The 16,705-nt window shown below is 39.0% G+C and overlaps 2 long non-coding RNA genes across 2 annotated transcripts in view; both read left to right on the forward strand.

Annotated features, from left to right (window-relative positions):
- LOC121016256 (uncharacterized) overlaps positions 1-16,705 on the forward strand; it is a 181,470-nt gene that overhangs the window by 118,194 nt on the left and 46,571 nt on the right. The window lies entirely within an intron of this gene.
- The window catches only part of LOC121016257 (uncharacterized), a 557-nt gene continuing 409 nt past the window's right edge, over positions 16,558-16,705 (forward strand). Inside the window, exon 1 of the long non-coding RNA XR_005784182.1 lies at positions 16,558-16,679. This is a non-coding gene — a long non-coding RNA (uncharacterized LOC121016257). The remainder of the gene's footprint in view (positions 16,680-16,705) is intronic.

Consider the following 16,705-nt stretch of genomic DNA (forward strand, 5'->3'; position numbering starts at 1 on the left):
TGATGTATTCATTCCCTCCAGCAAATACGGTCTTTCAGTGTTAAACAATTTTGGATTCTCAGGGGTTAGAACATTATAATCTGCCTATAAGTGAAATGAAACCCTTTTCTCTTGCCCTGGGCAGCAGAGATGGTATCACTCTAAGTTGTGAAGGCAAAGTTTCCTGCTTAGAAGATCAACACCAGAAAAAAGGGTGGTGGACAATGACATCAGGATATGTAAACTGGGGGAAAGGAACAGAGCAAAAAAATGAAGGAGAGGGTTGAGGAGGAGATAAAGCAAAATGAAGGAGGAGGTGGAAGAAGAGGAATGGGGAGTAGAAAAGCAATTGCTTTACCTATCAATCACATTTGTTAATAGGGTATATTAATAGCATGTTAAAAGTGAAGAATGAGTGATACTCATGCAGTAGTTACTAAAAATTGTCCACTTTTGATGAGTTCTTCTGAACTAGTATAGAATGCTTTTCATTCATATGCAATAGTGATGTTTTATCATAATGATTAAGAGTAGCTTCATGAGATTCCTGGACCTTTCATATAATTATTGTCAAAGAGTAAAGACTACTGGTCAACACTTAAAAAACCAAACTCATTATTTTTAACTGTCCCTCTGTATTTTTCCAGCTCAAACATGAGACATTTTGTTGTTTTGAGAAAAGAATAGAAATTGCAACCATGCCTACTTACTCCAAATCCTTGTTCTGCTACTTAATAATTTTATGAATTTGGACCAGTCATTTATTCTTTTGGAATATATTTTTCTATTTTTAAAGTGAGAAGAGTAATACTAATTATGTATGTGTAATAGGTATTCAATCAATGTTAAATTTTACTACTACAACGTTTATCCATTAAAGAAACTTAGCTAATACTCAGATAAAGTAAACTTCTGGAGAAAAAAATTATAAGCTTTTATCATTGTCTTTAATTGCTTTTTTTCATTATATTTTATGTATGTGCAAACATGCTTATAATTCACATATTATAAAAAACCTAAACAAAGCTTCACATTGTATATGTTAAATTAATTAAATAAGGGGGCCATTAGATTGAAGTTGCTCTAATGCCATGGAGGTCTATGTAAGCAAAACAAAATCTAAGGCTGTAAATGCTTCAAGGTGATGACATCAAAATGCTAAGTACAGCCAACCAAGAATGGCCAACTATTCCTTAAGCTGTAGCTGATAAGATAATTTCATTTTTTCGCTTTCTTACTTTCTCCATTAAAGTCTTTCCCGTAGCTCTTGTCAGAGGAGCACTTCTAACCATTTCTGGTTGGGCACTGCCCAGTTGGAATGGATAAATGCTCAAATAAACTCTTTTTTTTTTTAATTTTTTTTTCAACGTTTATTTATTTTTGGGACAGAGAGAGACAGAGCATGAACGGGGGAGGGGCAGAGAGAGAGGGAGACACAGAATCAGAAACAGGCTCCAGGCTCTGAGCCATCAGCCCAGAGCCCGACGCGGGGCTCGAACTCACGGACCGCGAGATCGTGACCTGGCTGAAGTCGGACGCTTAACCGACTGCGCCACCCAGGCGCCCCTCAAATAAACTCTTAAACATCTTAATATGCCTCAGTTTATCATTAAATAAATGCAAATAAAATATGTAGCCGAACTATTCAAAATGATTTGATGTGGCAGATGATGCTACGTTTTGCTTAACTAAATGACCTGTGTAGGTTTAATTGTAAAAAAAATACAAATAGGCATTTGATTCATTTTCTGTCAACCTGTATATTTGTAATGTTGTACCTGATGGACCATTCCTTAAATCATACTCATCACTGTTGTCACTTTTACTTTCTAAAGAATATCTAATTTATGGGGCACCTGGGTAGCTCAGTTGATTAAGCGTCCAACTTTGGCTCAGTGGGGGGGGGGGGGGGCATGATCTCATGGTTCATGGGTTTGAGCCCTACATCAGGCTCTATGCTGACAGCTAGGAGCCTAGAGCCTGCTTCAGATTCTGTATCTCCCTTTCTCTCTTGCCTCTCCCCCACTGGCACTCTCTCTCTCTCTCTCAAAAATGAAGAAACAGTAAAAAAATAAAAAATAATAAAGAATATCTCATTTAAACCACAATCCACTGTTTTAATGTACATTTAACAGTCTACCCAAAAATTAATACTAAAAAATTATAAAATATTTAGTGGCAAAATATTTTTTCAAGTTTTTATTAAATTCCAGTTAGTTAACATACAGTGTAATATTAGTTGTAGGTGTGGAATCTAGTGATTCATCACTTATGTACAACACCCAGTGCTCATCACAAGTGCCCTCCTTAATAGCCTTCACCCATTTAACCCACCCCCCTACCCACCTCCCTTGCAGCAACCCTCAGTTAGTTCTCTATAGTTAAGAGTTTGTTTTCTGATTTATCTCTCCTTTTTTCCCCGCTATGTTCATCTGTTTTGTTCCTTAAATTCTACACGTGAGTGAAATCATATGGTATTTGTCTTTCTCTGACTGACTTAGTTTGCTTAGCATAATACTCTCCAGCTTATCTGATAAAGGGTTAGTATCCAAAATATATAGAGAATTTATAAAATGCAGCACCCGAAAAACAAATAATCCAGTTAAAAAATGGGCAGATGACATGAATAGATATTTTTCCAAAGACCTACAGGTGGCCAACAGACACATGAAAAGAAGCTCACCATCCCTCATCCCCAGGGAAATACAAATCTTAACTACAATGAAATATCACCTCACACCTGTCAGAATGATAAATTCTTCATTGTTTATTACTGCTTAGTTCTCATGAACTATTTCAAGTTGTTATGTACAAAGATGGGTCGGCACAAAACATCTATAAGCAGCATGGAAGGTACTTCTTGCTCTACATGAATTTCTTTGAGTTCAGTATGGTTATACCACTATATGCCTGGTGACAATGTAATTATTCAACCAGAATTCTCTATTTGAACATCTATAAAAGCTTCAGAAGTTTGTACCAGGTGCTGTGATGTCATTCACTGTTCATTTGATACAAAAATCCCATTTATATATTAAGTCTGCCTCTGTTCTTTTCTCATTAGCTTCTGACAATTAATGTAGAACACTATTCCACCACATTGTCATTTGCATGATGTCAAAACATTCTAGATTTATTAAATAAATTATGAAGCTAAAGCCCTAGCCTGTGAAAATATCTTTCAATTGTAGCTGATCACTGTAAAAGAGAAGTTTTGTCTTTATAATTAGTAAAGGAATCCAACAAGAGTACAATAGCAGACACATGATGATCGCTATCTCATGAACATTAGGGCATGATCACCTAAAGCCCGCCAGAAATGCTCTGAATGTATGTTTACCATTGGGTACCAATAAGACTACTCACTCACATGTGAACCAGAGCGTGGAAATCATGTGGCAATACTTGGTTCTAAGGTGTTTTACTAGATGATTTAGAATATGTTCTATCCTATCCTATTTTCAAAATTATAATCAGTCTGAAAACATAAAATTAAAAGCAGAAAACTCATGATTGTAGCTCTCATTGACTTTTCATAATGCTGCCGCAGACCCTCGTGGATGAGTAGACACGGCAAATTAACACACTCAATACCAAGAGACAATCACTGGAAGGTACATGATAAGTTTGAAAGTTGAGCTTTTTACATTCTATGGTTGCTTTCCCTTTTATGATCTTTATTTACTTATTTCACTATGACTGAGGCAGATATTTGGTTATATCTTCTTTACGAGTTTTCTAGACTGAGATTATTATGGTCACGCACTATGATCGAGGACACTAGGGTCTTTACTGGGCTTTTGTCCGTGTGCCAGAGGTGACCCCAAACCACTTCAGGAGAAGGTTGTCCCTGACCACAGACTCTAAACTGATTCTATGGGAAGGAAAGATGGTCTTCAAGTCAGCCAACTGTCCTCATCAGGCTCCTTAATGTTCATGAGGGAAACTCAGATTTTGTGTCAGCTTGGTTGGCTACTTGGCCACACATTTATGCACAAACTCAAAGCACAGAAGAGCAGAATACTATATGCCATTCAGGGAGCACAACTGTGAACTCTCTGTCTCTCTGGACATGTCAGAAGTTTAGGTGAGGGAAACAATATCTATGGAGGAATTTCTGAGGGGCATGCAATACATCCAGTTGTTAAGGTCAACTATACTTAACCCTTTTCTGCCTCACCACACACAAAAGACAGCACTCACCCACATAACATACTCCATGAGAGAATGCAGATTTTGATAAAACCAAGAAAGAAAACACAACTATTGTAATAAAATGGAGAATTCAATAATAATTCATGATTTCAATTACTCTACAAATGGTGCACGGAATGCTACATAGCATTATGTCCATTTTACAGAGAAGGAAACTGAAGTGCAGAAGGCTAAGAAACAACTACATGGGCAGATGCCTAATTTAGCCTGACAGTGCTCTGTTGGTCTATCTTCTCTCTCTTATCATTTCAGGCTATTTTTTAGAGGAATTGCAAAGCCTTACCTAAAGAGATTGATCCAAAAAGAGTCCAGCACTGCTTCAGATCAGGAATTGCACAGGAAGAATGGCTGGGTCATGCCTCTTGCAGAGACAGACATGGATTTGACTGCTTCTTACCTATCACTCTAGACACTAAAGGGGAAAAATCCGTATACATTCCAGATGCAGACTAAGAGTCTATTCATGCACAGAAGGGCTGATTTTTTTTTCTAAGGTTGATAATAACATTAGGATGACACTGAGAAACCATGGTAGACAAAAATGCAAACATGTGCAAAGCCAAAGAAAATCAGAAGATAGTTGAATCATTATTTAAAAATAAACTCAGGTTAGTAAACACATGTGTTGTACAAACACATCTTGAACACATATGGGATTCAAGAAGAGCCACTGGAGGGGGTGCTTGTTATTATTAACTGTATTCGGGTCATCACCCCTTTTTTCACTTCCTATTATAGTACTTAAACTATGGCAGGCATTATTCTATGTCACTTACGTACCTTAACTCATTTAATCCTCACAACAACCTTGTGAGCAAATACTATCATTATCTCCTTCTTACAGATAGGAACACTGAGGCACAGGGTTTATGTCACTTGCTCAAAGTCATACAGGTTTTAAGGGGTGGAGATGGCGTTCAGACCCAGATAGTTAGCCCCTCGGAATACATGTTCAACACTGTCACACTCTGCTGCCTCTTTCTCTACCCACTGGCCTTATGGTCATCTCTACTTTTCGTGCATCCTGGGGTTGGGCTTGGGCAGACCCATCTCTGTAGTAGTGAGAGCAAAGACGAGGTGTCACTTTATCTTCCCACCCTCCCTTCTTCCATTGAAAGAGTTTCGGAGGTCATTATAACTTCACAGGTGTCAGCCCCTCTCCTCAATTCCTCCAATCTCAGAGAATCCTATTGAGATGGAGGGTCCTTCCCAGAGCCTTTGCCAAAATTCCATAGGAAACCTGGAATCTACGTAACTCTGAAGCATAACAAGGTAAGAGGACAATGATGATAACAACCAGAGAAAAACTGAGTGCTTACTCTATGGTAATTACTAGGAAAAGTCCATTGCAAGGACCAAGCCATTAATCCTCCCAACAACCTTTGGAGTAGACATTATTTTTACTCTTGTATAAATAATTACATAAAGGGCAAGAGCTTATAAACCAGGCAGTCCTACTCCAAAGCCCATCATTTTTGCAACTACTTGGAAAAAATCTTGATAACTCGCACTAGACACTTAGATATAAATAGATCATATTAAGAATAAGGATATCATGGCACCTGGGTGGCTCATTCGGTTAAGCGTCTTTACTTTGGCTCAGGTCATGATCTCGCAGTCCAGTGATATGAGCCCTGCATTGGGATCTCTGCTGTCAGCACAGAGCCTGCTTCAGACCCTCTGTCATCTTCTTTCTGCCTCTACCCCCTCTCCAAAATAAATAAAGATTAAAAAAAAGAATAAAGATATCAATCTGGATAATTTATACTAGATGATACCAGATATAAGGTCTCCGAAGAGGCACAACCTAAGCATCTGATATGTTGGCCAATTATATCTTGCGAATTTCCATATGAAATAAAGTATTTGTTAAATTACAGAATGGTAATGATAGCGCAGTAGGGGCACAGAGCATGGCAAAGAATCTGTATCCTCTGATATGATCTTTATACAAAGGGACCTGAACATGTAGAAACTCAGCCAATCTTTGGTATCACTATATGTGCTGGCTTCAGGAAGTCCTGGGCCACTCCTGACACAAACTGTTTCTGGTGAAAGGGAGACTTCAAGCAATAAGTGGCTGATAGCAGAAAGGAGAGATTGTGTCTCAGGCTGGCAAAACTAAAGAAAGGAGGAACCTCTCCCCAGCGCTGCTGACCTGGCTGGAGACTCTGACAATCATAATAGCTTGCATTCTCAACTGCCCTGTTCTTACTCTCTGCAAATGCGCCATGATGGTCCTCACCATCACCACCTCTCTAGATTCCCTTCCCCAGGCCACAGCATCCCACCTGGATACTCATGATTTGGATCCTGGAGAGATCCTGATTCACTGCAGTGGTTGGGAGCTGTGGTTTGGATTTGTGTCCTAGATATCCCAAAACACTTTTTTTTTTTCAACCGTAGAAATCCAAGACACCTACAGGCACCTACAGCCAGGATTTTGTGGCTGAAACCTAATCTCTTAACCTTATTTATAAGACTTTTTTTTTATGGCCTGAGAACATGCATTCATTAATCTAAACAACTTCCTTCAGAAAAACTTTTGGAAGACGACCTGCTTGTAATTTCGAGTCTCAGCCAGGTAACTCAGCACTGTATTCTCCATGTCATGTGTTCCGTTTTATTATCACCAGGGCATGGTGAGGTTTAGTCTCTCTCACTACACCGGAAAAATCTCAGACCCATGAGCTTGCCCTTGACTCCCAACACTGGTCTTTCGCAGGGATCTCTCCAAAGAAAAACGTGAGCTTCACTTCACTCTCTTAGTTTCTTTTTTTTTTTTCCTTTCCTTTGACAATTGCAAGGCAATCTGATAAAACAAAGTATACAATAAGTATTGGAGACTGAGTATAAAGTGTACTGTAGTGTTTTGTGATGTATGCAGCATCTGAAACTGGAATTGGTTTCTCTGAACAACAGCTGGGATGGAGGAGGCAGCTGGTTTGGAACAGAAATGATGCTGGCCTGGGAGTCAGGGGATCCAGGACTGTGTCCCAGATCTGCCCCTTGCTTCATTAGGCCTATTATTGGATTCTTCAGGCAGTTGCTTTCATCATCTGTAAGGTGGGAATAATTCTGCCACATAGGATTAAATATTACCTATCTATATCTATGTATCTAACTATGTACCTGTAAAATAATATTTTACAAACTATCAAGTGAATAAGAGCTTTTAAGATTGGAAATTTGGATAGTTGTAATCTCTAATGGATTGGATCAAAAGAAACAATTTCTTTAGTTTGAGAATGTAAATACCTTTGGCAATTCTTCTGTCTTATACACACACACACACACACACACACACACACACACGCATGCATGTAAGTCTCCTCTCTCTCTCTCTCATTCTCTCTCTCTCTCCCCCCATATTCATCAAATGCAAGTAAAATGAAGACCCATAAGTGAAAGTAAAGTCTTGCAAAGCTTTAGGCACAGTTTTGGAGAAAATACAAATTGTCAATAATGCCATAAAAAGCTGCATAGCAATAAAATTGTGTCATAGGGATACCAAGAGAACATCTGCTCCTTAAAAATCTCACCAGAGTGCAGGGTTCAGTTTGAGGCATCTCTTTTCGGAACAAATCCACAGCAAGAGAGGAACTCCAGGCAAGAGCAGCGAGATGATTAAGCCCATAGAAGAATCCAGTTATCTGGGTGGATTAAAGAAAATGGATCATTCATTGAAGCCATAGCCAAGATGGGAAACAATTACAGTCCACAAAACTTTCAAAGGTAGAAGAGCAAAGGAAGGAGAAGAACTATATAACTTGATCCAGAGGTGACGCATTGCAATCGGCATACACGAGAGAAAAGGAAATTTTGTGACATGTTTTTTTGTAATTAGAAAGCTAATATGAAGAGTCCCTGAAGGACACCAAAGATTTAAAGAGAGACAGGGGCTCTGCAGAACAGTGATGTCTGAAGATCCACAACAAAGTCTTTACCAGTGGGTCCCTACCGGTAATGCATAGCAGAGTCCTCCGTCTTGGAAACCTCTCTGGACACAGGGTCAGCAGACTGATTATTCTGATAGTCATTTGTTAAACTGTATATTTTAAGAAGCCAGTTTTTCAGGAGAAAAAATGACTGAGAATCTTGAAGCTTCATACTTGCCATTGGAGTCCCAAATATATGATAGCTCAGAGTCATCATCCTGGGTATAGAAAATATTTATTCGTTCATTTAACAAATATTTATTGAGCACCTACTAGGAACCAGGAAGGGTGCCAGGCACTTCATTTATGTCATAAGAGACAATTCTAATTTTTCTACTCTTTGTTCTGGTGCCACTAATTAAATATTGTATTTGGCCTCTTTCATTGATATCTGCTACCCAAAAGTTATAATAAACCCCATAAGGGTAATGACAGAGACAGGTAGGGATTTTTCCTTCACAACATCCAGCCCCCTGCTCTGACTATGTGTATGAATACTGGATGCATCTTCCCATTGCCCATGATGATGCCAGGACGAGGGACAGATGGTAAGATGTGTGGTTTCTAGAGTGAAATTATTCTTAGTGCCCTATAACATCATCAACCCCCAATCTTCTTTTTAGCCTCACAAATATGTCATGAAATAACATTTATTTAAAAATATAAATGCATTTTTTTTTCTTAGGATATATCACCAAATCCTGAAGGGGCAAACAGTATTAAAGCCAAATATGTATGATTGAGGCAATCCCAGGGCTATGCAGGTATAGACATATCTAAATAATGAAAGACAGAGTCATTAGCCAGGCTGACATCAAGAGCGTTAGTTAAACACTGATGACATTCCAAGTAAAAAAGAAAATGGTGATAGATTTCTCTTGTCCTCCCTCCCTTATTTTATGTGCATAAGACTTCTTTATTTCTAACAGTTGATCAACTGTAAGCATCCATAATATGGTAAATACCAGAAAGAAGACACCATTAATTCTGTCTTTTAGTCTAGAAAAGACCAGCTAAAGAGAAGTTATTTTATTAGTACTTCCAGCTCTCTGCCAAATATCCACACATGTTCTCTACAGTGTGTGCTTTAAATTACTTACTGAAATGGATATTTGTCTTCACAAAGAAATAATGGTTTCCTCGTGTCTCTCAGTAACAGGAAAAATTTCCATCCTTACTGGGGTAAGATTAAAAAGCTAATCAGCATTGCGGTCTCTCAGAGTCTGCAGATGCGCTCTCCCCAAATCCACAGTGGATTTGGATTACCTGGTGATATTTGAACTGCCCCTTCTGCCTTCTTGTACATTTATTTAACACTTTGCTCAGCTTTGTTTTTAAGTGATTCTGACAGCTCCTAACTAAGGAACAACATGCTCTAGCTAGCTGCTTGGGCCAAGGGTTTTAATGATTTAAAAATCAGCTTGTATTCACTTTGGTTTTAATGTAGAAATGTCTGAAGATGGGGGGAGGTCCAAATTAAGGGCAAAGAGATGCCTGTTGTGGAAGTTGGAGTCAAATTTTCTGCTGTAATCTGCCCTCAGGTGAACTTAGCGTCATCGGCTGCCAACCCCCAATTAAAGAGAGGCAACATTTGGCTCGATATTGATCCATTTACATACCTTTGAAAAGTGAACTTTTCAGGGGAAACAGAGCCCTTGTCAAACTCACCTTATTAAAACTTAAGTGTTTGTCACCCTGCTTGCCACATAGTAGGCATGTAAAAAAGAAAATTGGTGAATCACGTTTTTTTTGTTTGTTTGTTTGTTTTCTTTTTCTACATTGTGAGTGACTTGAGGTCAGATCTGTGACCAGACCAGAAGTTGTCCTGGGTGTTGCAGTATTTCCTCAACCAAGACTTGTTGAGAAAGACTGATGTGTTTTTCATTCTCCTCTATGCCAAGACATGGGAGGAGGGGTAAACAGAGTTAACAAGAGATGAAAAGAAGGATGGCTGAGCCACAGCAAGGGGTTAGAGAACACGAATTTGTGGCAGAGCCAATCTGCGTGATTTTAGAACTAACTCTAACAAAACTTGGCAGCCTGGGAGACAGAGAAAGTGAGAAGGGGGAAGAAGTGTGGGGGGGCCAAAAACAGATGATGGGGAAGGGGCCACTGGGATAGGGTTTTTCACAAGGATGGGTGGAGTCACAATCTCCCTGCCTCTTCTCTCCTTTATACTTTTTATGTCCCAGCCGGTGAACTGGCTTCTCTTAGAACGATTCTAAGAATGGAAGGGAGGCTTCAGGGATGGACAGGCTCACAGAGAGCATTAAACAATGACCATATGTTTACCATGGCTATTGGTCTGAAACAGGCCTTCATCTGTATTTTACTTCAGATTTGAGAGTTTCCATCTCTATGCATCTCCCTTACTTCTCTTTTCTACTCTCTCATTGGTAGGGTTGCCCTATAGTTTTATCATTGAAACTAAGGCAATTTGAGAGGGATGAAAGAGCTATTAATGATGACACCTAGGACTGTATTATGAGTTTCATGGCATCTAGGTACTTTTGACTCCATGGTCCCCTTCCTCCAAAAAACAAAAAATTAAAAATTATATTTTATGACTGTATTGATATTAAAAGCAAATATAATCCAGGCTGGATTTCTTATAATATATTATATTCATGTTATCATATTCATTTTTATTCCAAAAGAAATTAAAATTAAAACACTTTTGTGGACTCTTAGTGTTACAGTGGACCCTAGCACTGCCCAAGGATGAAGCCAGTCCTGTTTATGTCAGGACTACAAAAGTAAAATGTGTCTGTCCCAGGTCTGGTCACTATGTAGGTCATAAGATTTCTATTAATAGAGGCTGCACTCAGCAGAGATCCATTTTCCGTGGACTTGGCTTCGGATAGTAATGATTACAAATTTATCAAGATGTATACATCAAATGTGTGCAGTTTTTTGATATCAATTATACCTCAATAAAGCTAAAACAAAAAGTAATAAATTATCTGAACTATTATTTATAGTCCCATGATGAGGGGAGTGAGGAAAAATGGCATGTGAGAGATATAGCAGGTAGGTAGGTGGATGTGGTTGATTCAGGCAGAGACTCGGTGTGGGGTGTGGTGGGTAGAAGGCAGAGGCAGATTCCAGAGAGCTCTGCTGAAAATCCCTTGAAAGTGCCAGGCATGAGAGTCTTCCTCAGACTGAGGAACTGAGGAGGGTGGTGCTAGCCTGGAGTTTCATTGGGCAAGACGAACACCAAGCCAGTTAAACACCAGCTAAACACCAAGCCGGTTGGGAAACTCTGCCTCTGTGGCAGTGATTGAGTGATCCTTTATTTTTGTTCAGAAGCTGAGGGCATGGAGCTTCCTCATTTCTCCTTAGTGAAAGATGGTGACTTAATGTGGGGCTCTTGTCCTGAGATACATCTGTAGTAAGAATGTACTTACGTTGGGTTGCCCTGCCACCCACTTAACATTCAAACACTGTCTTGTATGGTTACGTATCTGCTATTTTTTATTCTTTTTGCATGAGCATGTAGCTTATCTCTTTAAATTGACTGTATGCTTCTGGCGAACTGAAACTATGTCAGTATTAGGGGTCACATTTATTATTAGATCTAACTAGATGTAATCGCAACATCCAAATCCCTTACTCTTTAGCTGGGAAATGTAACAGCTCGTTGGTGGCAGAGTCATGCTTCAAGCTCAGGTCTGTTGAGTCCCAGGTAAATGTTTTGTTCTGACTGTTGGGGCACCTTTTAAAGGCCTCTTCACCGCCTTGGAACTATCACCTAACTACTATTCTTACCTTTCTTCAATGAAGCTCTATTGTGGTTATCATGTTTTTCTTCCTTAAATTTTTTATTGGCTCAATAATATTACAGTCTTCATTGATGTCCAAAACCATACCCTTTATAAAAATTTCCTAACCCCTTCAATGTCTACGGTCTTGATATGAATGTACTTCAGCCACCTTCTATTTTCACCTCTTCACACTCTTCTTCTCTTAAGACTGACTCAGCTTCAATAATCCATATATAAGAGCTCCTGTCACCTACAACAGCCATCTCTATTCCCATCTCCCACACCTGTTTTTCCACCTTTATCATGACCCCTATATCCTCAGCTGCCTCTCAAGTGTGTGGCTTTTTGTCCTACCTCTAGCATCACGAGCCTTCCCCATGTGCCAAGACTCCATGTCAGTTACCTCCAGGTGTTTTGTTATATCACACCAGAATCACTGCTTACCGTGCCCTAGATCCTGCCAAATCCTCCAAATGAGTTACCTTCCCATTTGTGGGCTACTCATTCATTCTCAAGATGCCAAGCTTTGCCAGATAAACTTATGAGAAAGCTCACTTCGAGGCATCTTATTCCTCAGAATCTCAGTATCTTGTGCCTCACTGAACTGTATATCCCTTTTCTCTTGGAAGAAAGAAAAAGTATTCTAACATTTTTCTACATTTTTCATGCCTCATTCTCAACCATGCTGTCCTCACTCTGAACAGATGACCTTCCTTCCTACTTTACTGAAAAAGCAGAGGCCATCTGGTACAACCTCCATAATCTTTCCTCCTCTCCATCTGTCACCATGCTTCATTCTCTGAAACTTTCTCTGGTATCTTCATCTTTCCTTCTCTGCCCTCCTGTTTCCATCTCCTTTCCAAAAGAAATACTAGGTTTTTTTAAAAAAAATAATGACTGTGTATCAAGCACTGAGATACACTTGTTATGTACTTCATGTGTAGGCCTCTCAGTGACATATAAAAGTAGATATCTCAGGTACCGTATCAGGAAACTGAGACTTAAGAGTTAGCAATGACCCCAAGGTCACCAAGCATTTTGGAGCTTCTTACTGCTTGGTTTTTCCAAGATCTACAGGCTATGCCTCTTCCTTCTTTGGCATCATTGGTCTTTTCTCTAATTGTTTTTGCTTACATAAACGTACACAAAAGCATCTTATTTTCTTTAAAAAAAAAATGCTTTTGGGGCGCCTGGGTGGCGCAGTCGGTTAAGCGTCCGACTTCAGCCAGGTCACGATCTCGCGGTCCGGGAGTTCGAGCCCCGCGTCAGGCTCTGGGCTGATGGCTCGGAGCCTGGAGCCTGTTTCCGATTCTGTGTCTCCCTCTCTCTCTGCCCCTCCCCCGTTCATGCTCTGTCTCTCTCTGTCCCAAAAATAAATAAACGTTGAAAAAAATTTTTTAAAAATATATAAAAATAAAAATAAAAAAAATGCTTTTATCTTGTTTGGCAATCAACATGCTATCTCACTATTATTTCTTTTGCCACTAAATTCACTGAAAGAAAAAAGTATGCTCACTACATCTATTTACTAACATTTGTATCCATTAGTTTACAGAAAATTACCCCCTAGGTCCAAATCCTGAGGGTCAAGTTAAATGGAACTTTCGGAGTCCTCCTTAACCTGTTTGCAGTATTTTAAATATCTTCAGTGGCCCCTGACATCTTGGTACTCTCTTCGTTCTTGGCTTCTATAAACCTCCTATTTTTCTCCTTTTAATGTTTTTTTTTTCTCTTACTCCACTCTTTTTTGACCCTGAAAAGTAATAATTCCTCAAGGCTCTCTCCTTATCCTTCCCTCTTTCTTTCTCCCTTCCCTTCAGATATCATTCACACTCTCATCTTCAGCAACTATTTCCAGGCAAATAAGTTCCAGAATTATATAACTCCTTTGCCTTTTATCCATGAAACAGCCACACATTTGCAAATAATATCAATCAAATATTTAGACCTGGGTATAACATTGGAATTTCAGTAAAACTTTTAAATCTACCACAGAATAGAGTTTATTAGATTCTCCCCAAACATCTACTCTTCTTGCCTTTTTGTCCTCCTACTCCTTACTCAAGAATCTGTGAAACGACTGTTGAATTCCTTTCTCTTCTTCATCCTTCTCAACCAAACCATGGCCAAATCCTTTTGCTCTGTAACATGCAAGGTATCTGATAGCAGTGAAGGCTGAGAACCTTAGAACTCCAGCTATACTCTTCTGAAAAGATTATCATTTTTCATCTTCTCCAGCAGTTGGGAGGAAGTTCATCCCTCTGGGAAGCAGCCTGTCTCATTTGTGGAAAGTATGTCTGTTAGACATCCCCCTTCATGTACTGATTGTTCCCACTGAGAAATGCAAAATCAGTTTTCATCCATCAGACGTTTGTCACAAAACCCTTTCATTTCAACTTTTTCACATATTCTTCCCAGGATGTGCTTTCTGAATACTTCATTATTCTGATTGCCTTCTCTAAATGAACTGTAGTTTGTCCAAGTCCAACTTAAAATGTGGCTATTGAGATTGAACACAGCACTCTACACTCAACCTGATTACACTAGAACATTCTGGAAACTTTCTTTAGCACACTTTGAAGATCTTGTTAGTTTCATATACATTTGGTCTGTGTTGTGCTTCTATTTCACACAGTTCTACATAGTCTCTTTCAAATGGATCTCAGGTAAGCCAGGTCCCTTTATCCTTTATTGTGCCTTTGGGGTTTTCGCTTAAATACAAGACTTCATATTTAGTACTAGGTTGCATTTTTGTTTGAATCTCCCATTTTTTCCCTCTCTTCACAATTTTTAATTTTTAAGTTCTCTTATTCATCACTTGTCCCCATAACCTTATATCATTTTCAAGGGGGAAAATAATACTGCCATGCCTTTGTAAGACTGGATTTGAAGGATTTATAAAAATTAGGATCCAGTCTCTTGTACAATATCACTGGAGACAGCCAACAAAAATGATGATTCTCATAAGGAACATAATCTTAGACCAGCTTATTTTAAAAAGCTACTAATGTAAAAGCATCATCCTGCCACACTAATTTATTTACTTATTGGGGAAAATTTAAGAGGCTTCCTGAAGTCTATCTGTTCAGAAACTGGAAATCAGGTCAAGTTAACTATGAAATATAAGTATCAAGTTCCTTGCATTTCAAAATATACCATTTCAAAATTTTAAGTACTTTATTCATATTCAAATTCTGACATCTCTCTCAGAGACAGAAGTTCTCATTCTCTTTTGAAGACAAACCTCTCATCCTTTTTTTTTTTAATATGAAATTTATTGTCAAATTGGTTTCCATACAACACCCAGTGTTCATCCCAACAGGTGGCCTCCTCAATACCCATCACACCCTCCCCTCCCTCCAACCCCCCATCAACCCTCAGTTTATTCTTAGTTTTTAAGAGTCTCTTATGGTTTGGTTTCGTCCCTCTCTAACTTTTTTTTCCCCTTCCCTTCCCCCATGGTCTTCTGTTAAGTTTCTCAGGATCCACATAAAAGTGAAAACATCTAGTATCTGTCTTTCTCTGTATGACTTATTTCACTTAGCATCACACTCTCCAGTTCCATCCACATTGCTACAAAAGGCCATGTTTCATTCTTTCTCATTGCCAAGTAGTATTCCACTGTATATATAAACCACAACTTCTTTATCCATTCATCAGTTGATGGGCATTTAGGCTCTTTCCATAATTTGGCTATTGTTGAGAGTGCTGCTATAAACATTGGGGTACAAGTGCCCCTATGCATCAGCACTCCTGTATCCCTTGGGTAAATTCCTAGCAGTGCTATTGCTGGGTCATAGGGTAGGTCTATTTTTAATTTTTTGAGGAACCTCCACACTGTTCTCCAGAGCTGCTGCACCAGTTTGCATTCCCACCAACAGTGCAAGAGGGTTCCCGTTTCTCCACATCCTCTGCAGCATCTATAGTCTCCTGATTTGTTCATTTTGGCCACTCTGACTGGTGTGAGGTGTTATATGAGTGTGGTTTTGATTTGTATTTCCCTGATGAGGAGTGACATTGAGCATCTTTTCATATGCCTGTTGGCCACCTAGATGTCTTCTTTAGAGAAGTGTCTATTCATGTCTTCTGCCCATTTCTTCACTGGATTATTTGTTTTTCGGGTGTGGAGTTTGATGAGTTCTCCTCTCTTCCTTTTTAAAGACAAAACAACCCATCCTTGCATTTTTAATAAACATTGACTGATCAATTATTTTTTCTTTTTTTTTTAATTTTAATGTTTTTATTTAATTTTGAGAGAGACAGAGGCAGAGAGACAGAGTATGACCGGGAGAGAGGCAGAAAGAGAGGGAGACACAGGATCCAAAGCAGGCTACAGGCTCTGAGCTGTCAGCAAAGAGCCCGACACGGGGTTCCATCTCACAAACCGCAAGACTGTGACCTGAGCCAAAGTCAGATGCTTAACTGACTGAGCCACCCAGGCACCTCTCATCAATTATTTTTTCTTACTTAAGTGACAAAAGCTATGTCTTTGGAGACAACAGGTTTCAGTTCACATCTCAACATCTCTACTTCTAGTTTTGTTGCTTGAGCATGTTATTTAAAAGATTTAATAATGCTTATCATATATTGTTTTGATAATCATACAAGATAATATATGAAATATCCTTAGCATGGAGCCTGACACAGTAAAACTACTCATTTTAAATTTTGCTCCTTTGCTAAGAGCTGCCTGGGGTAAAGAGGTTATCAGATAAATTCTGGTTCAAATTCCAGCCCCAGTGTATCTTTATAGTAGCCTTCTTTTCTTAAAGCTTCCTAAAAGGTTTGCTTCTTTTTTTTTTTTTTTTT

The sequence above is a fragment of the Herpailurus yagouaroundi genome, unplaced genomic scaffold (assembly GCF_014898765.1).
Source record: "Herpailurus yagouaroundi ecotype Mexico unplaced genomic scaffold, PumYag 210, whole genome shotgun sequence".
NCBI lineage: Eukaryota > Metazoa > Chordata > Mammalia > Carnivora > Felidae > Herpailurus > Herpailurus yagouaroundi.